Below are 13,866 nucleotides of genomic sequence, written 5' to 3' on the forward strand. Positions count from 1 at the left end.
ACGCTCCACCCGATCACGCCATAATGACACGGATTAACTGATAGAGGTGGATAACGCAACAAGAGGCCAATGGGGCCTGTATCGCTCACCTGGTTGGATTTGACCAAATGTCAAAATAATGTACATGTTCAATTTGTCAATACATATACAAAAATGTACTCTCTGAAAGACCATATGGATTATTTTTACACAATAATGGTGTTTAAAGAAACTAAGTCCCTTAGGGTGGGGAAAACCCTTTGGCCTATTTTTACATAAAAATTGTGTTTATCCCTTAATGCCCAGCGATACTATACATAGTTATGGGATTGAGGGTCACAGTAACCATTTATGCAAAATCTGTTCCCCCATCACCAGGGATGTTTCTGACCAAATTGGGTTCAAATCCATTTAAAACTCAAATCTCTATTTCCCCTATTTGGCCCCTCCCTTCAGGCCCCTTGGGGGTCAGAGTCAATATTTATATAAACTCCCTTTCCCCCTTCCCCTAAGGATATTCCAGACCAAATTTGGTTCAAATCCATTCATAACTTTATGAAAATAACGATTTAAAGGAGTAACCCCTATTTCCCTATTTGGCCCAGCCCCTCAGGCCCCTCAATATTTATACAAACTCTTTCCCCCCCCCTTCCTCTCTGGATGTTCCTGACCAAATTTAGTTAAAATCCATTCGTAACTTAATAATTAATAGCGATTTAAAGGATTAACCCCTATTTTCCCTATCAGACCCCACTCCTCAGTCCCCTGGAGATTCAGAGTAAAACATTATACCAACTCGGTTCCCCTTCTCCAATGAATATTCCTGACCATATTTGGTTTAAGTCCATTTAAAACTTTATGACTAGTAGCAATTAAAAGACTAATCTCTATTTCCCCTACTTGGCCCCGCCCCTTAGGCCCCTAGGGGTACAGAGTAAAAATTCATATAAACTCTGTTCCCCCTCTCCTCAAGGATGTTCCTGACCAAATTTGGTGAAAAGCTATTCAATACTTCAGGAGTAGTAGCGATTTAAAGGAGTGACCCTATTTCCCCCGCCCCTCAGGCCCCTTGGGGTTGAGAATAATGATTTAAACAAACTCTGTTCCTCTTCCTCCAAGGATGTTCCTGACCAAATCTGGTTCAAATTCATTAATAACTTTATGACTAGTAATGATTTAAAGGATTAACCCTATTTCCCCTATTTGGCCCTGCCCCTCAGGCCCCTGGGGGTTCAAAGTAAAAATGTATACAAACTCTGTTTCCTTTCTGCCAAGGATGTTACTGACCAAATTTGGTTCAAATTCATTCATAACTTTATGACTAGTAACGATTTAAAGGATTAACCCTATTTCCCCTATTTGGCCCTGCCCCTCAGGCCCCTGGGGGTTCGAAGTAAAAATTTATACAAACTCTGTTTCCTTTCTGCCAAGGATGTTACTGACCAAATTTGGTTCAAATTCATTCATAACTTTATGACTAGTAACGATTTAAAGGAATAACTCTATTTCCCCTATTTGGCCCCGCCCCTCAGGCCCCTGCGGGTTCAGAGTAAAAATTTATACAAACTCTGTTCCCCTTCTGCCAAGGATGTTCCTGACCAAATTTTGTTCAAATTCATTCATAACTTTATGACTAGTAGCGATTTAAAGGATTAACCCTATTTCCCCTATTTGGCCCCGCCCCTCAGGCCCCTGGGGGTTCAGAGTAAAAATTTATACAAACTCTGTTCCCCTTCTGCCAAGAATATTCCTGACTAAATCTAGTTCAAATTCATTCATAACTTTATGACTAGTAGCGATTTAAAGGAGTAACCCTATTTCCCCTATTTGGCCCCGCCCCTCAGGCCCCTGGGGGTTCAGAGTAAAAATGTATACAAACTCTGTTCCCCTTCTGCCAAGGATATTCCTGACCAAATTTGGTTCAAATTCATTCATAACTTTATGACTAGTAGCGATTTAAAGGATTAACCCTATTTCCCCTATTTGGCCCCGCCCCTCAGGCCCCTGGGGGTTCAGAGTAAAAATGTATACAAACTCTGTTCCCCTTCCCCCAAGGATGTTCCTGACCAAATTTGGTTCAAATTCATTCATAACTTTATGACTAGTAGCGATTTAAAGGAATAACCCTATTTCCCCTATTTGGCCTCGCCCCTCAGGCCCCTGGGGGTTCAGAGTAAAAATGTATACAAACTCTGTTCCCCTTCCCCCAAGGATGTTCCTGACAAAATTTTGTGAAAATTCATTCAATACTTTAGGACTAGTAGCAATTTAAAGAAAAAGTTGACGGACGACGGACGCCGGACGACGGACGCTGCACCATGGCATAAGCTCACCGGCCCTTCGGGCCAGGTGAGCTAAAAACAAAACAACACAATCGTGAGCTCCGCACAATGTGAATGTTAATGAGATTATTTACTCATGAACAATTAACAGAAATCGACGTTACGAATCTGGAATATAGTGATTGGTACAAAATGTATGTGGATCTACATGTACGTCGAAAGTGTTAAATACATTTAGATACATATATCTATATATTTCAGGATTTAACTGTCTTGAAGTGAGCGATACCATGTTTATCTGAAAAGTCATTTATATCAACTATGAATACCACAGTAAAACAGTTAAAGACTTAAAATTAATTACAGTGTTCCGATACATGTGTTTTTTATGAAGATTCTGTTTTCATTTGAACATATTACATGTAAATTACCCATGTGGCGGTATAACCACAGGTACTCACCTTGTCTGTTAACAATACATCTAATATTCAATCAGGTGTGTCGACAGACAAGGCGAGTGCCTCTTATGATGTAGGAGACGGGGTAAGATAATTCGTACTTGAGATGGACCACCATTTTGATGTTGTACTGTCGCATTACGTCTCTGTGACGTCATAATGGTAACGTGAAAAATGTCATTTACAGTTTCATGCGGTGTCATTGTCAACACTAAATTGTAATGCTATTACCATAAGCGCGTTCTGTGCCAACATTGAGGCGCTAAAGTCAACAATCTGATTAAAATCATCTGTTACACGGCTTCGTGTACAACGCACGCGCAATGACGTAATCAAAGAAGCAATATGTATCAGGTGATTTTTATGAGATTGTGATTTTAGTACAGTGTACAAATACTGGTTTATTTTACTTTCCTTCGTCGGTTGATATCACTTAGTAATACCGGGAAAATAAATAGTGACCGGTATCACAGGTGCCTGACTCTATCTTTAGTAGAAAGTTTGATGTGTTCCCTAAATGGTCAAGCTAAACTAAACAATGTACTCGACTGTACAAATGTAAAGACCATACTCAACAGGAGGACCCAAAGCTGCATAAAGAGAATTAAGAAAAAAAAAGACAGTATACATAGTCCGATAATAATGACTTATCGCGTAGACCTTTTCTTGGAATATTGAAAGTAGGAGATTCTATTTGTGCATAGGCATGTCAACCTGTTAATTGATTTTTCGGTGCATCGAGTACATACCGCACATGTACAGGTTGTGGGGAAAATTGGCTGCAAAATGACCATTACATATTGTATTCAAATCATTCACGAATTAACATACAAGCGATTTCAGGCGACCAATAGCGAATAGTGATAGAAATGCAAGATATCTAAGATTATTGAGCCTGGTGTCTGTGTCACACGCTCAATGTACATACAGGTTAAATGCTGTCCTTGAGTAGTATATACAGGTATTCAACAGCATTTGATAGTTAAGGTTATCAAACGTATTGATATATTCTGATTATCAAAATGTGTAAAACCGAATGTTCTTCGTCGTTCTGACTCGCCAAAAGTGTGGTAATCAAGGGGAAACAAGAGGCCCATGGGCCTTAACGGTCACCTGAGTTTTGAAATACATGTACTTAATTTTAATTGCTCGTTTTTTGCTCCGCGCATCAGCCCAGAGGGTCAGTCAGGGCCAACATGTGCACGCATCAAGCTGTCATCTAATGCCGATAATGTTAACAAAGTTAGAATGAATTCCAATAGAAATTAAACAAATGATAGTCAAAATGTGATTTTCCTATATAAACTATAGTAAAGTTTACCCCCTCCCAGGGGCAAACGCGAGACCCAAGGCTAATGAAATTCACATTTTAGGTTAAGCACCTTAAGACCCTTATATCTGTGAAGAGTATTTGATTCTACTTCATTTGGATTTTGAGAATAAGTTACTTGAAATTTCAGTTAATTTGACCCATTTTGGCCCCGCCCATAAGCCCCTTGGGTCAGTCAGTGCCATTTTACATGTAGTTTACCAACAGGCATCCCATACTGATAGTTCTAACCAAGTTAGTATAATTTCCAATGACAATTGGAACAAATAATGTTTAAAAAATGTGATTTCTTCTATTAACTATAGTAAACTTTACCCCCTCCCAAGGGGGAAACGTGAGACCCCAGGGTCATGAAATTCACAATTTTGGTAAAGGACCTGAAGACCTTTCTAACTAGAAAGAGTATTTGATTCTACCATATCTGGGAGTTGAGAAGAAGATTTTTGAAATTTTAGTCAATTTGACCCTCAGGTCCCTTGGGGTCCGGACCATATAATTCACAATTTTGGTTGTCCTTTGGTCATGGAAGCTCCCTGCCAAATTTCACTGAATTTGGTTCGGTGGTTATGGAGAAAAGGTTGAAAATGTAAATTGTTTACGGACAGCCGACGGAAAATGCACAACGACGGACAAAAGGCGGTTAGAAAAGGTCACTTGAGACTTTGTCTCAGGTAATCTAAAAATATCGAACTACAAGAAATGTATCTTATAACAAATTTAACTACCTTTTAACAGATCAAACTACACAGACTTAGAAGTAAAATATTAAACTACCTAGTGACAGATTTAACTGTAGTATTCAGCTACATAGTAACAGATCAAATAACATAGACTTATAAGTAACAGATCAAACTACCTAGTAACAGATTTAATTACATAGTTACAGATCAAATTACATAATAACAGATCAAACTACATAGAATTATTAGTAACAGATCAAACAACCTAGTAACAGATTTAACTACATAGTTACAGATCAAACTATATTATAACAGATCAAACTACCTAGCAGCAGATCAAATTAAATAGTAACGGATCTAACTACCTAGTAACAGATCAAACTACCTAGTAACAGACCAAACTGTAAAGTAACAGTTCAAACTACCTAGTAAAAGTTCAAACTACTTAGTAACAGTTCAAACTACCTAGTAACAGATCAAACTACCTAGTAACAGTTCAAACTACCTAGTAACAAATCAAACTACCTAGTAACAGTTCAAACTACCTAGTAAAAGTTCAAACTACCTAGTAACAGTTCAGACTACCTAGTAACAGACCAAACTGCAAAGTAACGGATCTAACTACCTAGTAACAGATCAAACTACCTAGTAACAGTTCAAACTACCTAGTAACAGTTCAAACTACCTAGTAACAGTTCAAACTACCTAGTAACAGATCAAACTACCTAGTAACAGACCAAACTGCAAAGTAACGGATCTAACTACCTAGTAACACATTTGCCTATCTGGTAAATTATCAAACTACCTAGTAACAGACCAAACTGTAAAGTAACAGTTCAAACTATCTAGCAACAGACCAAACTGTAAAGTAACGGATCTAACTACCTAGTAACACATTTGCCTATCTGGTAAATTATCAAACTACCTAGTAACAGTCCAAACTACCTAGTAACAGACCAAACTGTAAAGTAACGAATCTAACTACCTAGTAACACATTTGCCTATCTGGTAAATTATCAAACTACCTAGTAACAGACCAAACTGTAAAGTAACAGTTCAAACTATCTAGCAACAGACCAAACTGTAAAGTAACGGATCTAACTACCTAGTAACACATTTGCCTATCTGGTAAATTATCAAACTACCTAGTAACAGTCCAAACTACCTAGTAACAGACCAAACTGTAAAGTAACGGATCTAACTACATTGTACCTACTAACATATTTGCCTATCTAGTAAATTATCAAATTACACAGTCACAGATCAAGCTACAACGTAATAACAGAATGGTAGACTTTTGACATTTGTCATTGAATGTGTGTCTCTGTACAGTGGTGTATTTCTGTAGTATCAATCTTGTTACTAAGTTTACATTAATCGCTCCATAATGATAGTCCCCGGGGTCACTAAAGCCAATATCTCCTTGTAAACAATTATATAATTCGTATAATTGCTATGTTACCATTGGACCCGTTTACCTTAAAAATAGAACTAATATATTTCATTATTTCGTCGGATTGTTAATATTATTTTCAAGAATCTTAACATTTTGTCGACAACATGACTATATATCACTATACAAGGTAGGTAAGTATAGACAGCAATCAAACGAAACATCTACATAGAGGAAAGGTCAAGATGAATTCCGAAATATTAGAGAGCTTGTTGGTCATACAAGTTTGGTTTCGGATCATCACATTAGTAACAAAATAATTCCGTACGTTATTCAAGAATAAGCAGCTGAACATAGCGGATACCTTCGCAGAATAACATTTTGATGCAAAAAATCCAAAAAGTTAGGAATAAAGGAAACAGCAAGAAAATTACGATAACGACGATAGGGTTTACCGAGAAGATATACAGCACTGATACAAGTTTCTGCAGCATTCACAGGCAATTATGGTTGCCAACTTCGATATAACACGAGGGGCTGGTTGTCCGGACCTCAGTACGTTATAAGTAATTGTTAGTCATAACTGTGTGTTTTTTTGTGTTTAATTTTCTAACTTTCTATGAATATCAGAATATGGGAAGGTATTTTCTCCGAGTTAGTATTGAGAAAGTTCCCTGTGCATTTTCTCTCTCGTCGTAATCATACAACTAGGGATCCACAACTATCCAGCAAAATTAATAAATAAAATAATTCTAATTATTTGGTTGCACTTACAAAATTGAAATTTTAATGATTTCATTAATAAATTTTATTTTGATACACTACAGGTAAACTACCAGCTAATTAGGTCAGGTAAAAGCTAAAAGGCCGTTACAGCAATATCTATATAGTGGTATTTCAATGTATCCGAGTTCAATATGAGTGGGTTAGACTGTACTTCAGTTTTGATGTTGTTTTGGTGGCTTCTTTTGATTAAGGGTCATCCATAATTTTCAGCCAGAAAACTTTTCACGGAAACACGTTTATTATTCTAATGGAAAGTTTACTAAACCCCGATACTGACATATTTATCCGGATGAGTCGATGTGTGTTTAACACATACATCTACAATGAATGTACCTACAGCTTAATAAACGACCAACATAGAATGAAGAAAATCCTGTAGAACGTCCTGACGAGTGGAAATCGTGTCACCATGACGACAAACGTAGAATGGAGTCTCTCTGGTAGAACACCTTGACTAATGGAAATTGTGTCATCATGACGACAAACGTAGAATGGAGCCTCTCTGGTAGAACACCTTGACTAATGGCAATTGTGTCATCATGACGACAAACGTAGAATGGAGCCTCTCTGGTAGAACACCTTGACTAATGGAAATTGTTTCATCATGACGACAAACGTAGAATGGAGCCTCTCTGTAGAACACCTTGACTAATGGAAATTGTGTCATCATGACGACAAACGTTGAATGGAGTCTCTCTGGTAGAACACCTTGACTAATGGAAATTGTTTCATCATGACGACAAACGTAGAATGGAGCCTCTCTGGTAGAACACCTTGACTAATGGCAATTGTGTCATCATGACGACAAACGTAGAATGGAGCCTCTCTGGTAGAACACCTTGACTAATTGAAATTGTGTCATCATGACGACAAACGTAGAATGGAGCCTCTCTGTAGAACACCTTGACTAATGGAATTTGTGTCATCATGACGACAAACGTAGGATGGAGCCTCTCTGGTAGAACACCTTGACTAATGGAAATTGTGTCATCATAGAATGGAGCCTCTCTGGTAGAACACCTTGACTAATGGAAATTGTGTCATCATGACGACAAACGTAGAATGAGGAAAATCCTGTAGAACACCCCGACTCTCGCTATTTAAAACACCGATGGTAAAACTCCGTAAGTGAAACTACGTGTACATGGTATTTAATTGATGAGAAATAAGATAGTCCCGCAGACAGCAGTAACTGTGCGACATGCAAATATTTTGAAATATAAAATATGAAAATCATACGCCCAATACAAATCTGATCAGATCAAATGCGTGGCTACAGATGACAAAATTGTGAAAAGTTAATGTGAAAATCCGAGTCAGCATTTTATATCTCGCGACAACACAAAATGACATACCAGTCGGTGTTCCCCGAAATCGTTAGCCCCTTTGAAGAAAGTTACTGAGACGTTTACCCTACATGTAAAGAAAAAAATGCAGAAACCATTAAACAAGAAATGTTATTATTAGCTTTAAATCCAAATAGAATAATCAGTTGACAGCTTCATAGCATTTGTGCGCCGTTCCACACCAATGAATTGAAATACATCGCTGAGTAACTGATATACAAGTTAGACCTCGGTAATGAAAAAGTGACCTTCAGATGTATACAGTACACCGGGATAATTTAGGAGAGGGAAGGTTCCCTACATCCAGTGGATAACGGTGGAAGGTTGGAAGCGTCATTGATGGACGGTGCCGTGGAACCATTAAAAACCGTATCAATACATTCAAAAAGTGTGACTAGAATTAAAATACCGCAACAAGGAAGGAAGTTTTTATAACACTTACATGCAGTGTGATGCCAGAATCCAAGTCTGTAGTACCAATAGATCCGTGTGGTATGACACTGCTAGACCAATCTCGTGTACGCAGGCTTACAAGTCAAAGTCATCTATAACTTACATAGTCCCAACAAACAATCGAAACACGTTACCAAAATCGGCGCCCAATTCTCTGGAACAACGAGTAGCGGGAATTGATGTCAGGGTTACCGGTTTACTCATGCTTCTAGCAAGGTCACTTAATAGACGGTGTTGTCGGACAGCGTGGAGGTTTCCAGTGTGATTCGATCCCATCTCACGTGTGTCCGAGGGGGCTGTTATTTCCCTAGCCTAATCATACGGACGCTTCCGTTATTTGGGTAAATTGATTACTTTTAGAGACAGTGCTCTCGCTGGTACAACATATTATGTGGGGTTAAGATTCAAACAACTCGCACAAGGGTCTAAAATGGGCGTCTGACCAGATCACGGACGGTAATTAGACACCATCATGTACACGTGCTGTACACGTGATTGTTCGATATTTTGGCATGATCAGTGAAGAGGATGGTGTCATTGATAGCATTTCCATAGCGGTTTATCACGTCGTGATAATATTGTATTATCGGACTTATTCGGTTATTAATATAGACAGCTAGGCTTGCATGTGCTAGATTTATATATACACAGACTAATACGGTTATATGATGCGTATGTTTTGCTATTTCTCTGTACATATCTTCTCTCTCTTGAATTTATCGTTGCTGAACCCTTCAATATCTCTTTCTTCACCCTAGAATATCTCTTTGCCACACTCTTGAAAAGCTCTTTTTGTACATCTGTATATCTCTTTCTTCACCCTTTAATTTCTCTTTGCCATATTCTTGAATATCTCTTCCTGCACCCTTGAATACAAACTATCTCTTTCTGTACACCTGAATATCTCTTTGGGCCCTTGTGTATCTTTTTATTGAACCTTTGAATATCTCTCTTCTGCACCCTTGAATATCCATTGACAAAGGTCGAATCAGTCGTGTGTATAATTGTGGTCACACAAACAGAGATATGGAGTCAGTATTCAGGTGTACACTGAAGAGCCTTCGTAATCCTATCGTGGAACATACAGCTCTCAGGAGTACAACATTATCACAGCAGTGTGATTGGTCAAATTTGTTTAGAAACCAGAGACCAATTAACAAGACTATTGTGGCCACTGCCAAAACCAGAAAAATGGGTTACACAAACCTTCGATTTGAACACGGCACATATGTATGATGAAACAGAAGAGGAACAAGCACATTTATAAAAGGTGTAGAGTTTATGATAAAGTCTCGCCACAGTTCAGTATCGGAGTGTCCATTAACGCCTTACCAGATACGTATATAATCAGGGGGTTCTGATATTGTAATATATATATATTATATTGTAGTATCATAAAAGCCACTGCAAGTCATTTTCCATATCAGTAATATTCATAATGTTTATGACTACCTGCTTTCTTATTTAGATGGTTTATTGCGCGGTAGGTGACATCCTCACTTAGGTGTTGTATGACAAACTTTATATATTTTCCTGAAATTTTAACCTCTTATGATACAATATTCACACTTGTTGTTTTTTCATTCTTATATCGAATATACAATAGTTCCAACCATCAAACGGTCAGTTTTTCAAGGCTCGGACTCTGCTGTCGTAATTGTGTCCTTGGTCATGACACTACTCCATTTGGTATGGATCGTATTCGACGGGTATCCCGTATACTGTAGCCGCCACCACTAAATGACCCGATTAAAAAGACCGCAGCTGTCCACGGGGCGAGTGACTCACCAAGAAATGGACAACCGCCAAGGTCAGGAATCGTTCAACTCCTTGACGGGTTGTCAGAGATGTTGCGATCGAGGTAGATTTATTTTGTATGCCCTAATTACATAATTATATGTCTTCAATTTCTGGATGACGGACGGACAGACGGACGATTTCTGACAGATGGTCGTCGGGGAGTATTGTAGACAGGGTATGGACCACAGGGGCTTGGCACGATTTTCCAAATGATAGTCTATATATATATGTATATAGTGGTATGGACATCCGTTTTTACTATTTCAATATGGCTTAGGTATAATACACAGACTAACCATATATCACATTCATATGTACATCTGTTTCGAATTATTTTAAAGCGATTTTGTTTCATAGTGAGGTAGTCGAATACTAACGTAGATATATATATTATTTGGACAGTAATGGTAATATATATGTTATAGTGTAATTAAGCATGCTTTCAAATTCAAATTGGTTTATTTCTCTTTTCATAACATAATGCATAGAGAAAACATATTTACAATATTATATACAATCATTATTCGTGTAGTGTTCGTTTGTAGATATACAGCACTTTCATAATATACATAACTTGTTTTAAGGAGGACAAATAATATTATTGATTATTCCAATTTATGCTCGACGTTACCTGTGAGTCTATTATCAGCTGAGGTTCGCAATTATACCTACCTGTAACTGTATGTATAGATACTTCACACAAGACCATTAGCAGCAATACAGTTAATGAGATTATAATGACTAATGTATATGGACGTTTTCGCCCGCCAGCTGCCAATAGATTCCCTTACAGACATATCTGGCATTTAGGGACAAAATAATATTTTACACTACGAATGACCGAATACATTGAAATAGTCCAAAATAGCAAATAAAAAAATAAATTGATTTAATTAGTTAAAATAAATAAACAGATATTGACGTCTCGTTTTAGGGTGATGAATGATTCCACACACCTGTAACACCTGTGTATAGTGACCATTGTCGGTATCACTCCATCACAGGTTTATGTGGTGATAGTCGTAAGGTGTGGACGTAGTGACGACTCGGAGACCGCACAATATGTAACCTTACGGCAAACTAACTCGACCTGGGGTCGGTATCAATATTAACATTTCACCGGCCAATGTATTGATGCCTAAGGAGATGTATACGGCATCGCGGAGGAAGAGAGAAAACAGCTTGTACATCTGGTTTATCAACATAGCTGAACTAAAGGAATTCAACTTCAAATTGTTAAAAGCATGTATAGAAAACAAAAAAAATTACGAAATTTCCATATTTAAGATTTCCCGATTAAATCCAATTATGCTTTCCCATTTTAAGGAACGGTGATGGAATTAGGGCTATGTCTACTTGTTTTTTTAAATGGGATAATAAATAAAGAAGACCGTGCTAAGACGTTGACGACGATACAACACAAGTCATGGAGTAGAGGATATATGAGATATGTTTCAGCTTTTTACCTGTTTACAAAATAATTGATATTCAACGCACGGCCTTCCTTGTAGTGTGTATTTCCGTGTGTATGTCCGTATATATCCGTTTATATATATTCTCAGAAAGGAGAGGAGTGTACCATGTTAGAGATTTGCTTGCTAGATTGCAGTTTTATTTAGATTTTTCATCATTCGAGACCTGACTTATCGGGAGACACATCAGCTAAGTGCATGTTCACGACAGAACTTAAAACACTCCAATGTAGACTTTGGTCGTCACGAGTGGTTTTTTTCCGTGTATTGTAAAATACATCCGGGAAATTTCATCGTTAATTAATAAGTACATATTCATAATCACCGATGATGTATATTATATATGGTGTTACGTGATAAAAATAATGAGCTCTTTATCTGGTGTAAATTATAATCTATAATTGAACGTTTACATAGAAATCTACATGGAGCAAAGCTGATCCCGTGTAGATATATATATATATATATCAAAACATGTCTTATTAACATATACAGATGTTATTGTATATGTTTTGATATATCTTACTATTAGATATTAAGGTTTCAGGCAGGTAATATAGTTTCATATTACCTGTCTGGATTTCAATGGCTCGGAAAATATGAACAGCAGACAAGTTATATGAGACCATATATCTTCTATCTAAAACGTGAATAACGATTTATTTTTCATACGGCAAAACTTATTTTAAATGAAATTTAATTATAATCAAATAAGCATCATAATCTTTTTATTCAACAAAACAATCATAAAAACAACGTTTTTTCAGAAATATTGTCTGCCATATGACAGGGCAATTTTAAATTCCACTATTGCTGAGGGAGTCATCACTTTTGCACGCAAATTTAAATTACATGCGCGTGACTTTATAGTACGTGTGAAGAATCAGAATATAGAAAATCAAAGCCGGGTGACTGGCCCCACAAGTGCATGCTTTTGATTTTTATTGCAGCAAGACGAAGCTTTATATTAGATATTTCATAAGTTGCTCCAGGAGTACTTATTTAACTCGCGGTTAATTAAGTTCAATTAGTTTTACGACATTTGACGTTTAATTCTACCAAATGTTTAGTAGGTACCTCTATGGTTAGTATTTCTATGATAGCTAGGACAATCAGAACCTACATTATGTATAATCGTATGACCCTTCTCACAAAATTCAATTCACGAAAGATTGCAGTATGTTGTGGTGTGTTCATTAATAAAATACACCGCTAGAACATTAAAATAAAATCGTTAAAATAGATAAAGGGATGTATTTACCTGTAATGTACACGTGTAGGTCCTCTAGGTCCAAAGGGGTGACGTCATCTGTTTATCCGCTAGTCCACGTGTATCCCGTACATTCCTATATCACCTGAGCATTTTGATATCATCATAAAAAGATTCATCTAAATATCCAATATCAGGCACATCCTCTTACAAAACCGTTATAATACAAAATTTTGTCGTCTTTAGACAGGTTTTGTTTTACACAGGTAAGTTGTATGTGTCTGTCTATACTTAATGCTAAACTGTCAGTTTGTCGCGTTCCTAACTAATCGATAAACTGCAAAGTCATCCGTGTTACAGGAAAAAAACTGTATCAAGTTTCAGCATCGTCTCTCGACTGTGCATTAACAATCTCTGTGCATTAAACATACAAGTTATGTATATATACACACAGCACAAATAAACAGCTGTCGCCAACGTGTGTATATGTGTAAGCCACAACTTTAAAAATCACGACGGGTTATGTTTGATAGAGAACACAATGTCTATATATGATAGTACACACTGTCTGTCTATGTATGATAGAACACAATGTCTATATATGATAGTACACAATGTCTGTACTATGTATGATAGTACACAATGTCTGTCTATATATGATAGTACACTATGTCTGT

The 13,866-nt window shown here is 37.2% G+C and overlaps 1 protein-coding gene across 2 annotated transcripts in view; it reads right to left on the reverse strand.

Moving 5' to 3' along the window:
* The window catches only part of LOC117336216 (fatty acyl-CoA reductase 1-like), a 59,623-nt gene extending 46,017 nt beyond the window's left edge, over positions 1 to 13,606 (reverse strand). The window contains exon 1 of one of the 2 annotated variants that reach the window (XM_033896670.1): positions 8,697 to 9,341. The gene's annotated coding sequence lies outside the window, so the exon portion shown is untranslated. Of the gene's footprint in view, positions 1 to 8,696; positions 9,342 to 13,240 lie in introns of those variants that run through there. The other variant, XM_033896672.1, reaches the window with a different exon arrangement.
* Between the last annotated feature and the right edge of the window lie 260 nt (positions 13,607 to 13,866).

Source organism: Pecten maximus, chromosome 10 (genome assembly GCF_902652985.1).
Source record: "Pecten maximus chromosome 10, xPecMax1.1, whole genome shotgun sequence".
Lineage (NCBI taxonomy): Eukaryota > Metazoa > Mollusca > Bivalvia > Pectinida > Pectinidae > Pecten > Pecten maximus.